This window comes from Macrotis lagotis, chromosome 7, assembly GCF_037893015.1.
Source record: "Macrotis lagotis isolate mMagLag1 chromosome 7, bilby.v1.9.chrom.fasta, whole genome shotgun sequence".
Lineage (NCBI taxonomy): Eukaryota > Metazoa > Chordata > Mammalia > Peramelemorphia > Peramelidae > Macrotis > Macrotis lagotis.
In genome coordinates, this window is record NC_133664.1 from 16736808 (window position 1) to 16754963 (window position 18156).

Sequence of the window (18156 nt, forward strand, 5' to 3'; positions counted from 1 at the left end):
TCAAAATGTATCCCACTGGGAAATTTCATCAAGCAATACACGTCATTAAGAACTCACATGCCAGCACTGTGCTAGCTGGTGAGCACACAAACATAAAGAATGAAACAATCCCTACTCTTAATGGACTTACTTTCTAATGGGCAGAATTAGGAGATATTATATAGAGATGGCGATAGATACATACAGAAGTGATGATGATGCTTGTACTTCATTCTCATCAGGGAGGCCATGCCATGCCAAGCACATGAATTAGATTTGAGTGATGTACACAAAGAAATATAAAACAGTTAAATCTAAAAGGAGAGAGGAAAGGAAGAAGAGGCTAGCAACTGGGAAATAAGGAAAGATTTCCTAGAGATGATGAAACCTGAGTTGAAGAGGAATATTCAATGAGACAAGAATATAGGTCAGAGCAAGATGGTGAAAGACTTGAAAACCTCATAGACCCAGAGAGAGCACTGGAATTGATTGAGTAGGAGACTGACATGGTCAGATCTGTACGTAGAAAACCATTTTGGTAGAAGTTGTAGGATGGACTAGAGTAGGGAAAGATTTGAGCAAAGGAGCCCACTTAGGAGACTATTGGGATAATCTAGATGAGAGGTGATGAGCATCTGAACTCTGATGATAGATGCCATAGGTACGGTGACAGCAAGAGATGGTTGCTGCTAAGGCATTGTGGGAGTGGGGAGAGGAGTTGAGAGAAAATGAGTGTTCCAGGATAATGCAAAGGTTATGAACCTAGGACAGTAGAAGACAGTATTTCAAGAAATGCAGGCAAGTTTTAAAGAGGAAAAGGGATAGAGCCCCTCCACCAAGGGCTCTCCTCTCCAAAGTATTTCGGAGCCTTTTGAATTTCCCAGGAAGTTAGCCATTCAAAGGCCTGAAAATGACTAATTTTTTCTCAACAGAGAAAGGAATAGTGGAATACTGGAGTCAGTTTTAACTGGTAAGATGATTGTTCATTTTTCAATGTGAACCTTTGTCCACCTCAGAAATAAGCAATTCCCACAATCACTATAAATAGGATTTGATTTATTGTTTTGTTGATTGTCTAGAATTAAGGGCTAATAATGATGCAGATTCAACTTAAAAATGTGTGTACATACCTTATTTTTTTTCCAGACAGCCAGGTTGTTAAAACACTTGCTGGCACCCTTCTCTGTGCCTCTATAAACATTGCTCGAACTCATCGGAAGGACAGTAGAAGACTCAAGAAATTAAGTCATCTCCAGATTAGAGAGCTGGCAACGGCAGGCTAATAATAATAACAATAATCATCATCCTCATCTATAGAGCACTTTAAGCCTTGCAGTGTGTTTTCTATCCATTTGCTAATTAGATCCTCACATAGCCCCCTTGGTATCAAGACATCTTTCCAGTTAATTTAATCTACCATTAACACCTTGTTATTTCATAGGCTAAATCCCTTGGCTATATCGAGAGTTGGAGGATGAGAATCACACTCCCCCTTTCATAAATATTGCTTTATGTAATACTCCATTCTAGAGTACTGAAAGTTCCCTAAAACTTTATAAGAATAATAATGCAAAAAGATTTAATTTAATTTTTTAAAAAATCATCTTGGGACTGGTTTTACAGAGTGGGAAAAAAAATGTAAAGCTATCTAGGTGGAAATCTTGAGTAGGTAGTAAGCATTAAAGATGGGATTTGAACCCTGTATGTAAAGCACTATTGTAGGCACTGGACATCAAAGGGTCTGATATTCTCATCTCTTCAGTGATTCAGATGGTAAGTCATCCAGGTGTGTTTGGCCTGGGCACCTAGTTGACTACGCTCTCCCATAAAGGATGGTCCTCTTGGAGGCCTTATCTTCTTTTTCTGGGGACATGCTTAGTGGTTGTCTTTCAACTTTGCAACAGGGCCAGCCCATCTTTTTTTTTTTTTCTGGTCATTCATCTCTTTGCTAATTTCTTTTCTAACACTCCCTTTTGCAAAGGGTTTTAGCCTTTTCATGTCTCCTGATTGTCCACTGGGTGATACCCAATTTCACTTCTTCAAAGACTATAATGATGCTAATACCATGAACCACAGTCACATCCCAAGAAGAATTTTAAAAGGAGTCTTTGATTTAGGGAGAGATATTGGAGAATCAGTGACAAAAATAGAAACTGTCCTGCCTCAGGGAACTTCTATACTACTAATCTGAAGGCAATATTCTCAGTACTATCTTGAAGGAGCTGCACTTAACCAGAAAGTCTGAGTAAATTTGGAGGGCAGAGAAATAATTGATGCATCTGAAAGAAGCAGGGCTCCTTTAACCTCTCATAACTTCATAAATACCCAGTAAGTATGGATTATTTCTCTTTAAAAATCAATAGTAAATTCAGTGTGGAACAATCCCATGATTCCTTCTGTCCATTCTCTTATTTTCTTCTTTAATAAAAAAAAAGTTCATAACTCTTTTCTTTTTCTGGTTTTCTTTTTCAATCTATTCACCCCCCAAAAATTGAAAGAAAAATTAAAAAAAATTTTGCAACAAACGTTCACAGTGAAGCAAGACAAATTCCCACATTAACCATGTCCAAAAAAATAAACATATCAGTTTGCACCCTGAAGTTATCACTTTTCTATTAGGAGATGAGTAGCATATCTCATCATTGGTCCTCTCTTTTGTTTCCTTATATGCAAAAATGAGGGTATCAAATTAAAAGACTTCTGAGATTTCTTCCAGATCTAAATCATGTGATCTTCTGTCCTACCTGTGGACTCTTGAGCAAGTCACTTCCTTAGGCCTCAGTTTCCTCATCTGTAAAATGAGGGGATGGGACTGGACGACCTCCCTTCTAACTCTCAATTGAAGGTCCTTAGAATCACTATTCTTTTAAATGGAAGACATCAATTGTATTTGGAGTATCACCTATGTGACAAAGTTCCCTAAACTTCCATCTCTTTCTACTGGATCCATATAGAGGAAGAAATTAAATCTTTTGGAAAAACCAGCAGTATGGTGAATTCAACAAACCAGGATGCCCATTGTGGTCTGTATTGAGGAATCAGCCAAAGCCAAAATATGCTCAGAGACAAAGTGCTTCGTTAGAATGAAATATTCACAGAGGCCTTGAGCCAAGAGGGTTATAGCTCTTTGATCTGTCATAAAGAGTGCCAAAACTTAAAAGCATCTGCTTATTTTCTTTCTAAATTGGTTCACCCTAAGGAATTCCCAAAAAGATTCACTATCAGTCACCACAAACAGGTGACATACACCAACTAGAGGAACCGCAAATGGAGGCTACATACGTCTTGCTTCCCACCTCCACCACCATTGAGGATGAGGACATACTGGGGTCACTGCCAAAAGCTGCTTTGATACAGGAATCAGGGGGTGAGGAGAAGCCAGGGAGTACTTAGGGAATGGAGAGCCCTATCAAACAATCCCTTGCCATCATTCTCTCTTCTCCTAGACCAAAGGCAGATTTTCCCCATGGATCCACAATGGCTATAAATCAAGATGGAAATGAAAGAAAAACATGGGAGGGGGGTGGCTAGGTGGTGCAGTGAATAGAGCACCAGCCTTGGAGTCAGGAGTACCTGGGTTCAAATCCAGCCTCAGACACTTAATAATTACCTAGCCATGTGGCCTTGGGCAAGCCACTTAACCCCATTGCCCTGAAAAATCTAAAAAACAAAACAAAACAAAACATGGGAGACTTGCATGAACTGGTTTAGAGTCAGCAACCCCAGAATACATAATGAAGGTCCCTAGGTGATGCAATGACTAGAGGGCCAGGATTAGAATCAGGAAGACATCTTCTTGAGTTCAGATTCAGCCTTAGAAACTTACTAACTCTGTGACTGTGACCAAGTCATTTAGTCCAATTGGCAACCCACTCCGGAAACCCTAAATGAGGTCACAGAGAGTTAGACACAACTGAACTACAACAACAACTCTAACAGTGCCTTTTCCTCTCCATTTCACTGCTTCTAATTAACCCCATCTTTAAATCTTGTCAATTAAAATAAAGAAACAAAAATGTCAATAGCAATAATAAACAGTCATCTTTAAAGAACACCTAAATAAACACTTTACTTGCATTGTCATATTTGATGCCATAGAGAAATGGAGTTTGTCTTCCTTGGAAATTCTGTGTCTTAAAAATTCAGAAATGTGGCAGGGGTCCAGTTCTTGTCACTGGACACTTCATACATATTTATTGACTGATCTCTTGACTGAAAGTCTAAAGCCAAAGTCTCCAAGCCAAAACACATACAGGCCATATAACCAGTCAAACCTTCTCTGATCTTATTTGTAGGGCTTGTTCCTATCATAGATGGACCAAGGACTTCAAATAGACAAAAATGAGTTTGTCAGTCTCGGTGAGCCTCTGACAGGAACCCTAGCATCAGGCACTTGGCGAATAACTAGCAGAGTCTGACCTCTGAACCTAAAGATAGGAGGACAATTCCTTTCCAAACTGATCCCACTTCTTCCTCAGGTTTCTAGACACTACTGTTGAATCCATATGATTCAACTTCCAATGGGGGAAGGGATCACAGACCCACGGTTTTATTGATATTGGCTACTCCCACTATGGTTCTATAAGAAACCATGTGTGGTCACACTTTAGAGAAGCATGGAAGGAATTACATGAACTGATGCTAAGCGAAGGGAGCACACCAAGAGAACATTATAGATTATTTATTGTTAATGTGACAACATTGTGAGTTGACCAACTATGAGGCAATTTCTCTCAGTAGTTCAGAGATCAAGGACAACCCTGGGAGACCTGTTCTAGACAATGTTAATCATATGCAGAGGGAAAAATCAAAACCACAGAATCTGAATGTATGTTATGCTCATTTTTAAAATTCTCTTATTTTTTCCTTCCTATCTCATGGCTTTCCTAATTCCTCTTATACAAAATGATCAATCTGTAAATATGTCAAACACGAATGCACATGAACAACTTTTATCAGACTGTTTGCCGTGAAGGGGGAGAGGAGGGGAGGGAGGGTTATAGAAAAATGTAAAACTCATAAATTTTGCAAATGGATGAATGCTGAAAAACTACTATAGCATGCAATTGGAAAAATAAAATAAATCATCAATTAAAAATATTGGGTACTAGCAACCATCAGTAACTTGCCATTTTAGACATTGCCCTCAGTTTGTTAGAGAGGAAATAACCTGCCCATGGTCACAGGTCTTCCTGATATCAAAGTCAACCCTTCAATCTCAATATGTATTATCTTGTCTACTTAGCTGAGACCAAGGGAAAAATTCTCCCTATCTAATATTGTGGTGAGTTGAACTGCTGAGGCACTTATCTGTAATTAGACCCCCAAATAAAGCATCCTTATCTGAGAGTGGTGTACAAAGATATTTCCCTCAAAAGTGAAGTCTTCTTGAGAGGGTGGGAAAGAGGAGATGATAAAAAATGCCTAGGATGCCTCCCTCCTAAGGCGATTGTAGAGTTTGAATGAGACCCTGACCAGAGTCCAAGGCAGAATGCAAACCCAGGTCTCTCCTCACTTCTTTTCCAAAACCTTTTCTGCTCCTCCATGTCTAGCTGCAGCTGAACCACAGTTTCTCTGGGGCCAAGATCCTGAGGTTTCTCCTCTCCAGAGACCCAAGTGAGAATGACCCTTGCCCTATTACAGCTGTCATTTTTGAAGATGCGGTTAGGATGACTCTACCTCTTGTACTCCTGACCTTGCTGAAACAAATCCAGGCTTCCTTTAGAGGCTGAAGCTCATTCTACACTTGACCTCAATGAATATTCTTGAGGCTGAGGGATATTCTTAGACAGACCCAGACACTACAGATGATTCACCATCTGGTCCCAGTCCAGATTGCTCAAGGGTTTAAAATCAAATGTTCAATAACCACTAATAAGTAATATTCCCCCCTTTCTTCCCAACCAAGGAAGAAAGATTTGAATACTTTACTTCAGTCAAGTCAGCAAAGCATTTATTAAATTTTATTAAAATGGCAGACACTGAGGGGGCAACTAGATTGCATAGTGGATAGAGCACCGATCCTGGAGTCAGAAGTACCTGAGTTCAAATTTGGCCTCATACACTTAATAATTACCTAGCTGTGTGACCTTGGGCAAGTCATTCTTAACCCCACTGCCTTAAATAAATATTTTTAAAAAATAGTAAGAGTTTGTGATACAAATACAAGTAAAAAAAAAAAGATGCCCTTTAAATCTCAGCTGATATAAACAAGCAATGGAAACCTTAAAAAGGAATTCTTTCACTTGGGAGAAAAAGAACACACCCAGAGGTAGGACTCCCAAGAAAACAGTCCTAACAAGAGCAGAGAAGGTGTCTCTTGTTCCACAAGAAGAAGACACCATGATGACATGCTCTTTGGGATGGTAATGAGGGATTAGTTATATCTGTGAACCAACAGAAAACCAAGAGGAACTGAGTTAGTAGTCAACAGAGAGAGGGAGAAAACAGCCCAAAGAGAAAACTTGATTCCCAGCTCCCCTATCCATGTTGTCATTCAGGAACATGTGTCACCATCTGTAGCCCAGGTTAATCACTCCATGCTCATTATGACTGCAGATAAAAATTTCCTAACATTTCAAAACCACAATAACACAGCTTGGAAGGATTAACAGTATAGGGGGAAAAGCACTGGCAGGAAGGACTGGGGTTCAAATCACATTTCCTATATGACCTTATACCACTCATTTACCTATTTGAGTCTCAATGTCCCCAGGTGTGAAATGAGGAGACTGCAAGGCAACACCATGGTTCTATGACAAAAGGCAAGTTCAGTCTTAGCAGGCTTCTGACTCCCATGAAGGGCATGGTATGTCCCAAACTCCAAATGATGTTACAGTGACATTTTTTCTTCTTGATCTTTCTGTTGTTGCTATACTTAAACACATTCACACACACACACACACACACACGTGCGCACACACACACACATTCACACACACACATACACACACATACATACACACACACACATGCACACACATACACACACATACACACATGCGCGCGCACGCACACATACACACACACATACACACACACGTGCACGCGCGCACACACACACACACACACAGCCCTCAGGTGCTCAACTGGAATACCTATGGTAATCATCAGGTTTTTTCTTAACTGCACAAGTCAGGAAATGTCTGATAACAAGTCACATGCATTAGGCATTTTGCAGCTAAATCTGCAATAGAGGTGAGTAACTGGGCTCCAGGGAGCCCTGGATTTGCATTTCCTGAGTCAGTTTGAATCTTGCCAATTATAGGTAGGGCCTTTCCATGATACCAACCTTGGAGCAATTCCAACTTTGGAAATAATGTAAGTTGTCATAAATGGAGCCCTTTGCCAGAGGTCTCTGGGCCCAATGGGAAGGCCCTGGATTTGCAGCCAGGGGCCTGAGTTCAAATTCTGACTCTTCCACTTACTACTTGTTACCCTAAGAAGGTGATTTCACCTCCCCAGGCCTCAGTTTCTTCATCTATAAAATGGAGAAATTGGGCCAGTTGGCCCTGCTTTAGAACTGTGACTCTGTGACCTCCCAAATTCCTTCTACCATTAAATCATGTGATTCCAATGAAGAGTGTGTTGAATTTTGGAGTCCAAAGATGAGTTCAAATCCAAGGCCTACTATTTCTATAAGCTTGATCAAGTCACTTTAGTTTTCTCATCTTTAAAATGAGGGTCAGACATCTGGAAGACCCTTTTGGGCCTAAAGCTATGATTCGCTCTGAAATTCCTGCAATATCTACCTCTCTGGCTTGCCATGAAGTTCAAATGAGAGAATAAAGCCACATGCAGGCTTTAAATCACTCTGGAACTGTCAGCTATCATTAGGGGATTGAGCAAACCCCAGCCTCAGATAAAAACTGTTCTTGAGTCTATCAAGTGTGGCCAGCAGCCCATGAATCTGAGACTGTACCCAACATAAACATTTAACAACCTGCCAGATATGATAACTCCAGAAGGGATCCTTTTTATTTTAAAGCCTTTAATCTGTGGCCGTCTCTGATTTGACATTTGTCCACAATACAAAGACAGATCTCCTCTTTGGTTCTTTGATAAGCTGTCAGAACCAGTTCAGAACAGAACTTTGACCTAAGACATTGGCCCTTCTTTTTTTTTCCCATTGTAAGTATCTTATATACAGAGGCTGGTAGCAGTGTGTTGAAATAACTTTACCTTGGGATAATCACCCTTATCTTGCCTCTATCTGTCATACTCTCAATTTCTCTATTAGTCAAGTTTACCTTTGGGCATCTCACACACCAGCTGTCAATCTATGCTTCCCTCCCAAGCATTTGCAGCAGACTGAGGAGCTCAGGTGTGCTGGGCCAAAGCCGATCATTGTTTTTCTTCTTTCCTCAGTGAGGGTCGGTCTTGGAGACGGAAGACAACCAACCCTCTGGCTCTCCAGATGTGATGATGCCTCATGCAGCTGGAACTTCTTTCCACCTGCCTTGTGGGTCATGACTTTGCTTCTAGAAATTCTGTCGAGGATCTTGCCTATCCCCTCCTCACCTTTACCTCCTCTCCCCACTCCTCCCCAGGGAATATTCTAAGTAACAATATTTGTCAGCTCTGGAGGTTGAAGGGAAGAAGGAGCCCGATTATCTGATGGTAGAGTTTAAAGCTAGAAGGGCCTTTAGGAATTGTCTCATCCCATGCCTTCTTATGCCAAAAAAGGAAACTGAGGTCAGAAGGGGAAAGTCAGAGAAGTATCACAGAATTGAAGAATAGAGAGGGACCTTGGTGGTCACCACTTGTCTGATCCATGTATGGGTATTTCTAGAAGTCCAGCTCTTTCTCAAATTTATGCAAAACTTCAAAGTAAGAGGCTTGGAGAACTTTGCTGTGAAGCATATTTAGAATGTTTCACTTGGAACCTCTTAAAGAATAGACGAGTTTTCATAGAATGTCATGCTTGAAAGGGGTCTTCAAGGCCATCTAATGCAATAAGTACCCAAAAGGACTCTTCATTTGAACATACTAACTAGTCTTTGAAAGCCTCTAAAGATGGGCAACACATCATCTCTCAAGAAAACCCATTCTACAATTCTCAGACTCGGCAGGCTTTCCTGATAGCCAGGCAAAATATGCCTCTTGGTGCCTTCCATTCAGACTCTCCCTACTTCATGAGGAATCCCTTCAAGACTTGAAGAGAGCTGTCATGTCTCTTCACCATTTCCCCCCAAAACACTTCATTCCTCCAAATTAAGTACATCTGGATCCTTTAACTAATCCTTATATTCCATAGACTCAAGGTTTATTCCATTATGGTTGCCCACCAATGTCTACTATCTAGTTGGTCCTTGCCCTTCTCAAACTTTTGTGGTGTCAGGATTGAACTCCTTACTCCAAATGAAGTCTGATGAAGATAGAGGAAAATAAGACTCACCTCCATAATTCTAGGAACTGTACCCTTCTTGAGGCAGTGTAAGATGGCAACCACATCACACTGCTGACTAAAATGCCCACTAAAATGCCCAGACCTTTTGAAGGAGACTGTCTTTTGATGCACCCCTTCCCATCTTCTTATAGAGTTGATTTTTTTTATAACTAACAAGGTTGGGCAGCTAGGTGGTCCAGTGGATAGAGTACTGGCTCTCAAGTCAGGAGTACCTGAGTTCAAATCTGACCTCAAACACTTAAAAATTACCTAGCTGTGTGACCTTGGGAAAGTCACTTAATCCCATTGCCTTGCAAAAACAAAAAAAATAGCACAAAGTTTGACATGGATCCCTACTGAATTTCAACTTATTAGAATTTGTTCAATGTTCTAGTCTGAAGATTGCTCCATCTTTGGTCCTTACACTTTGATAATCCTCTTGGTTGTTTCTACTCCTCTGACTGTAGGGCTGGAAGGCAGAACCAAAAACTCTTTCCAAAGCCTTTCTCTGTAGAAGGCTCAGTCTCCCAACCATCTCTGTTTTCCACCAGCTGCCCTGGTTGATTTCACCTCTACCACCACCATCATCCCACTCACACCTGGTTCCCAGTACAATCTTAGGAAGATTCTGAAGCTCACCTGGCAGGAAAAGATAACAGACACTGAGGTCCTTTCTTGAACTAAACAATCCAAAGTGTTTTTAAGATGCCCTGAAGGCTATTTATGGATCAAAATCCTATGATGCATTTCAACTATTCAGTGCTGATGGAGTGGCATTGATAAATGATAGGGAAAATGATCCTAGAGAGATGGGTTGGAAACTTCCATAGTATTCTTAATAGATCATCATCAATCAATGCAGAAGCCATTGACCGTTTAACTCAAATTGAAGTCAATCAGTCCCTAGCTGAAGCTCTAACTGAAGAAAAGGTTTTGAATGCCATTAGTATCCTTTCAAGAGGCAAAACACCTGATATTGATTCTATTCCAACTGAGATCTACAAGGTGGGGGGTTCATTCCTCACCCAAAATTTGACTGAAATTTTCCAGGTTATATGATATGAAGAAGTTCTCCTCCAAGAATCCAAGGTTGCCTCCATTTGTCCATCTCTATAAAGATAAAAGGAATAGATTATCCTATGACAACCAACGGGGTATTTCTCTTTTAGTCATTGCTGGTAAGATTATTGCCAGAGTCCTTCTCAATAGACTTATTCTTCACCAAGATGGTTCCCTCCCTGAGAGCCAGTGTGGTTTCAGAAAGGGTAGAGGAACAGTTGATATGGTGTTTGCTGCCCGACAATTATAGGAAAAATGGCAGGAGCAGAACAAAGGACTGTATACAACATTTGTAGATCTGACCAAGGCCTTTGATACTATCAGTCATAAGGGCTTATGGGAAATTATGTTACAATTTGATTTCTCAGTGAAGGTCACTAATAGTATACAGATTCTGGATAGTGACAATGCTCTCGAGAGTTCCCCATCACCAATGGAGTAAAACAAGGCTGTGCCCTTGCTCCCAGGCTTTTTAGCATGATGTTTTCAACCATGTTATCAAATGCCTTCTCCAAGAATGAACATGGATGACATCAAGGAAAGCTGTGGTATCCATGATAGATTCTTCACCTTGAAATGGTTATAGGTCAAGACAAAAGTAGAGGACATGGTAGTACATATTTGCAGATGATGGTGCCCCCGATGCAGCCTCTAAAGCTTAAATGCAACAAAATATGGTCCAGTTCTCTGCTATTTGTCCTAATTTTGACCTAACAATTAACACCAAGAAAACACCGGTGCTCCATCAGCCAGCACCACACCAACCATATGTGGAACCATTGATTACAGTAAATAAAGAAAGTCTGAGTACTGTGCACAAGTTCACTTACCTTGGCAGTGTATACCTCCAGGGAGGTATACATTGATAAAGTGGGGGACACATGCATTGCCAGAGCTAACTCAGTGTTTGGGATCCTGAAGAAAAGAGTAGGAGAGAAAAGAGTCTACAGAGCCATTGTGCTGATCTCATTGCTATATGCCTGTGAAACCTGGCCAATCTACCAGGAATGTGTCAGGAAACTGAGTTGCTTCCATTTAAATTGTTTTAGGAAGATTCTGAAGATCACCTGGCAGGAGAAGTACCAGACACTGAGGTCCTTTCTCGAGCGAACCTGCCTAGCATTCCATTACTACAGAGAGGGCAACTACTGTGGGCTGGACACATTAGGATGCCAGACATATGCTTGCCCAAAAAACTATTTTATGGAGAACTCACAAAGGGCAAATGCTCACAAGGGGGTCAGAAGAAGTGATACCGGGACACCCTGAAAGTCTCTCTTAAGAATTTTAAAATTGGGCAGATAGGTGGCATGGTAGATACAGCACTGGTCCTGGAATCAGGAGAATCTGAATTCAAATCCGACCTCAGACATTTAATAATTACCTAGCTATGTGACCCTGGGCAAGTCATTTAACCCTGTTACCTTGCCAAAAAAAAAAGAACTTTAGATTGTACAACATGGGGGATACTGGCACAGAACAGCACAGCATGGCATGCCCTCATCAGTGAGACTGCTGCACAGTAAGGGGAAGGCAGAATTGAAGCAGCTCAAAAGACACATGACTTACATGAGTTTGGAGTAAGCACCTCAGATGTTCACATGGACTATTTACACCCTATCTGTGGAGGGGCATTCTGAGCTCGTATTGATCAGATCACAGTCGGACACACTCTAACTCGTCTCATAGTGATGTCATTTTGGTAGTCTTTGATAACAAAAGACAAGAACCAACTCCTCTGACTGAAGGGCTAGAAGGCAGAACCAAAAACTCCTCCCAAAGTCTTTCTGTGTAGAGGGCTCAGTCTCCCAACCATCTCTGTTTTCCACCAGCTGTCCTGGTTGGTTTCGTCCCCACCACCACACCATCATCCCACTCACTCTCTAGTTTCCAGATATTCTTTGCCTCCCTCCCTTTAAAGATTCTTTATGTATATTATCTTCTTCCATAAGACTTGGAAGCTCCATGAGGGCGGGGACTGTCTATCTTTTTCTTACTTTTATCCCCAGTGCTTGGGGGCAACTAGGGAGGGCAGTGGATAAAGCAACAATCCTGGAGTTCAGGAAGATCTGAATTTAAATCTAGCTGTTCAAATCTTCCCTGGGCAAATTAGTTAACCCTGTTTGCCTCCGTTTCCCCATCTGTAAAATAAGCTAGAAAAGGAAATGGAAAAGTACTCCAGTAAATTTGCCAAGAAAACTCCAAATAGGGTCATAAAAATTTGAACAAAACTGAAATGACTGAACAACAACATCCCCAGTGCTTAGTATCATTCCCAGCACATATTAGTCCTTTAATAAATATACATCATAGTGAGATGAGCAGAACCAAAAAAACATTCCACACCCTAATAGCAACATGGGAGGTGATGATCAACCCGGATGGACTCACTCATTCCATCAGTGCAATAATCAAGCACAATTTGGAGCTGTCTGAAGTGGAGAATGCCATCTGTATCCAGAGAAACAACTGTGGAGTTTGACCAAAGACCAAGGACTATTACCTTAAATTTGGGTGGGGCGGGGGGGGGGGGGGGGGGGGGGGGGACTTGCTATCTTATTGTCTGATCTTGTTTTCTCTTATACTTTATGTTTCTTCCTTAAGGAAATGATTTCATAGGGCGGCTAGGTGGCGTAGTGGATACAGCACCGGCCCTGGAGTCAGGAGGACCTGAGTTCAAATGCGACCTCAGACACTTAATAATTCCCTAGCTGTGTGGCCTTGGGTAAGTCACTTAACCCCATTTGCCTTGCAAAAAAACCTAAAAAAAAAAAGACTGGCAATTTGCCTTCTGTGGGGTGTGGGGGGAGGGAACTATAAAACTCAAAATAAATAAAATCTTTATAAAAAAATAAAATAAATATACATCATATTGCATTGTGTGGTGCCCATTATACTATATTGCATTGTACTATACTGTGTTGTGTTGTATGATGTGGTGTGATATGATATGATACATCAGTGAACCACCTGTCAAAGCCCTTTTAGAGGTTAACTCAGACATCTAGCTCTCCTTGCATGTGGGCAAAAGCCAAGTTGAGGATTCCAGAAACCATCTTATTTTTTTAGTTTTTGCAAGGCAAATGGGGTTAAGTGACTTGCCCAAGGCCACAAAGCTAGATAATTATTACGTGTCTGAGGCTGGATTTGAACTCAAGCACTCCTGACTCCAGGGCCAGTGCTCTATCCACTGCACCACCTGGCTGCCCCTAGTGGCCATCTTTTGACTCAAATTCTAGTAATCTGACTACCATGCCATGCCATCTCTAAAAGTATTAAAGGGTCTTGGGGTGTTAATCAGTCAAAAGTTCAGCCTTAGGGGAACTCATTTTGATTCTCACCTCTGCTACTTCTACCTCTAAGTAAGGTAAGATAGTTAATCTCTCTAAGCCTCAGTTTCTTCATCTGTAAAATGATAATATTAGACTTGAGGAGCCCTCAGGCCCTTTGCAACTCTAGTTCATTCAAACTACACATCTATGATCCTACCACCCTAGTATGACTATTACAGTCAAATGCAGAGAATAATAAGATAGGGTGAAGAAGGACATATAAAACTTCTGAGAAATGATTTCAGGGTAACCCTGAGTGGTTGGGGGAGAGCTTGAATCAATGACCTCTCAAAATCCCTTGGAGAATACCGTGAAATTATACTGATCAAGTTTGACCCCTGGGGAGAAATGGGGAAATGTGAGTCCCTTTCTTCTCTGCAGGGAATGAGAGTGGGGGGGATGAGAGTTTGGGGGGTGGGGCATTGCATAGGACGTCAGAGTGGGTTGATAAGTTGGTTCATTTTGCTGAATAGTTTAATTTGTCTCTTCCTTTTTTGGTCTCTGTTATAAGAGATGATTCTCTGGGAGAGGGAGGGGCAGGGAAGGGCCATAATGAAAAATGGGGAAAAAGGCAGAAACACATTTGTTTGATGTCTCTTCTAGCCCTGTGACCCTACCTACTTTAGAGCTCTAGATTTAACTATGGCAGGAATATCATGATCATGATGCTTGTCCTTCATTCTCAAAGAAGCCCATGACATAAGGGGAGGTGTGGTCTTCTTTCTCCCTTCGTCAATGCATAAGATACCCTATTTACATATAAACATGATGTATTTTAGTATATATCTTGTAAACATATATACATATATATATAAACATATAATATATAAACTTGATATATAAGTGCCATATAATAAATAAAATAAATGCGAAAGTTTTGGTTCAAACTGCACTAAGGCTTTGGGAATGCCATCTGTGCATATATACGTGTTTGTATCCATATATAAATACATAGATTTCCTTTTTGATGACATTTTTCCCTTTGCTGCCTATCACCTAATATTCTGGAGGGAGAAAAAGGTTTACTTGTCTCCCAGCAGCTTTTCCCTTTTTTCTCTGTCTTCATTCTCCATTTCCTGGGCCCTTCCCAGGTCTCAAGTCATTCTTTCCTCTCTACATCATTCCCACAGTCCTGTACCTTGCTGCCTTTCTTAACACTGGTTTCTCTTTCCTTTGCCATTCTCCTTTTCTTCCTCATGAAAAATATAATTAGCCATTAAAATGTTCCTAAGTCAGTTCTGGAACAAGTCCACCCCAAAGCAGGATAAAGTTTCTGATAGAAGCTCGAAGGAGAAAGCATAAAGGCATTTTCTACCTGCCCCCCATCCAAGTGGTCCCAAAGACAATCATTGGCTTGGAGAGGCAGGGGGAGAGATGACCCTCAACCCTACTTTATCTTGTGGTGTTGGCATCATTGGCATCATGATATCCACTTCCCCAATGAAGAAACGAAACCTCGAAGAGACTAAAGACTGAATATGGCATCAGAAGGCTTGTACCCCAGTCCTAACTCTGCCACTGAGTGATCTTTGTACATTACTGAATCTTACTGGACCTCAGTTTTCTCATCTGTAAGATGAGAGAGTTGGTTTAAGTGACCTCTGAAGATTCTTCTGGCTTTAATCCTGGTGTTCTAGTAGCATGCCAATGACCAGAGGCTGAACTGAGTCTTGAGATCACTGTATGCAAACAGTGCTCATAATATGACCCATGTTTGAGCATTTACCCCCATAATAGCTATCTTAATACCATTCACTGTGGGACACATAGCTAGACAGAAGAGGGGGTCTGAGAGAAAACAAGTTATAAGGGTTCCAAAGACCCCATAGGGAGAGGTTCTAACAGGCAGAAAGCTACCCTACTCGTCCCCCTTCCCAGGGGAGAAAACCTACTAAGTCAACACTCTTCTGCCCCCCAGGACAGAGAAGAGAACAAATGTACTCCCAGCAGCCATTTGCTCCTGTTGGTTTGCAGGGGGTGCGGGGCCTATCTAGACAGCTGGCTTGACACAAAACAGAGAGATCAGCATTTTGCCTCCAAAAAAGTGTGGGAAATTGGGGAGGGGGGGGTGGTGACAAGAGGCAGGCAAGAGGCCTGAGGCGGCTCAGCTTGTGGGTGAGAGAGGAACAGCCCAGAGACAGATGTGGACTCCACCCTCCATCCATAATCACTAAGCATCTCAGATGTCAAAACAAAACAAAACCAAAAAAAAAAAAACCCAGGGTGTCCTCCCTGGGGGAATCTTGAGGTTGTCAATGTGCAAACCATGAGAAAACAAGAAATCTATACAGAGCCCCTCTGACATGTGGAGTCAGGTCTAAGGGGCCGAAGAGCTCCATGGGGGGCTGGTTTGAGCTGGTGGTGTCCCAGGTGCTCTATTGGTTCCAGTGGAAGGTAGCAGACTTCAGGGCAGAGGGATCAGTGTCTAGGCCTCCTCTCAAATGGGTCTACAACAGAACCTGCCCTGTTTGTTCTCAAGGAGTCCCCAGATAGTGGATATCTAAGACAGGATTCAAACCCACATCTTCCTAAGAACAAGTCTATCACTCTTTGCAAAAGACAATATTTACTACAAATATGAAAATTCTTGGTTCCCTAAGGGGTCAAATATGGTTCTCCCTGAATGAGTTCAGGATGTTAAACTGAAAAGGGGTGGGGGTCTTTCTTGGTCCCTTTCTTAGGTGGAGGAGATGGGCAGGAAACAGCAAAAGTTTTGCTCTTTTTTGATTGAACATTTCCTAAGAGATCATTTAATATCCTTGAATCAATTCCTCCCACCTTTATCCACCTCCAGACAGCCTCCTTGCAGACTGCAAAGTCTGGGTATCCCAGAGACTCCCCGCTGCCCCTGGGGAGCCTGGTTTTTCTCACCCAAAGATGAGAGCATGGCCACTTTTAAGATGACTTTCACAGATATGAAAACGTCCCTCCCTCCCTTCTCCACAGAAGATAGGGACAATGGGTGGGGAAGTCACAGCAGCAGACTCTTAGTTGGGTGGTGTTACTAAACCCTTTTCTCTCTCTATTTTTATTCTTGATTATAGGGGACGATTCTCTAGATGGGAAGATAATGGGATGTATTAGAAAGTAAAGCTGATATAATAATAATGAGGAGGAGGAGGAGGAGGAGGAGGAGAACATATTTCCAGAATACTTTTAGATTTGATAGACAGTATTTCCTTTGACCTCTACAATGGTCTTGGGAATTGGATTTATTATTCTTATTGTTTTATTATGACTCATTTTTCAGATGAGTAAACTGAGAAGGGACTTGCCCAGAGTCACCCACATAGCAGGGTTTCAAGGCAAGATTCAAACCTGTGACTCCATAAAAAGTCCATCATTCTTTCCAAAATAAGCCATTTACTACAAATATGAAAACACTTTGTTCCCATAAGGAGTTGAATGTGATTCTACCTGCACAAGGTGGGTGGGGGAGCAGAATAAAAATTCTTCTCCCAGTGACTCTATGCCTCTGGCTGTCTCTTGGAGTTGGAATGCTACTACTGGGTTGCTCCTCTGACTCATATTTGCCTAAGACAATGAGGCTGACCCAGGGCTGTCTCAAACCTGGCTATTTTGTTCAATTAGGGGAAAAAAGTAGCAATAGTATTTGTCATTTCTGGGCCTTTCTGAATTGGGAAACCCCTTGAGGGAGACATGAAAACTGGAGTAATCTCCACTTTACAGAGAAGGTAAGGAGGGTCAGAGAGTAAAGTGATTCCCTGTTGTCCCCCAATGAAGGAGAGTTTGAGGAAGGATTTAAACTCTGGTTCTACTGATTCTGGACTACAGGAGGAAGAGTTCTGGGGGCAGAGCATGTGAGTTCAAATTCCATCTTCCATAGATACTACCTGGGTGACTCTGGACAAATCGTCTTACCTCAGTTTACTTATCTGTAAGATGAGGGAATGGACAAGATGATTTCCGAGATTCCTTCCAAATCCAATCTAGGAGATTAGACGTGCCCGGGCAGTCTGTGAGCCATTATTCTATGCCTGCTAGGTGCTAAGTGCTGGGGGTTTCAGAGAAAAATAACACGCTATCTCTGCCCTCTATTGTTACATACAAGATATCTGTGGACTGATGATGGTATCTGGGAAACCAAGGACAGTAGACAAGGATTCTGGGAAAGGTGTTCTACAGAAAGTAGCATTTGAGCTGTCTTGAAGAAAACCAGCATCATTATCATCATCACTGTGATGGAAAACGGGAAAACTGATGGGAAGACTAGGTTTCAAACCTAAGTCCTCTATCTGCAAATCAGGATTTGACTTTTGAAATTTTTCAATCCTAAAGTATTAGCCATAAAACCATATCACTCTTTACTCTCCAGGTATCTTCTCACCAAAACACTGTTTCCCCTGAAGAAGGAAAGAAACTCCCTTCCATTCCTCC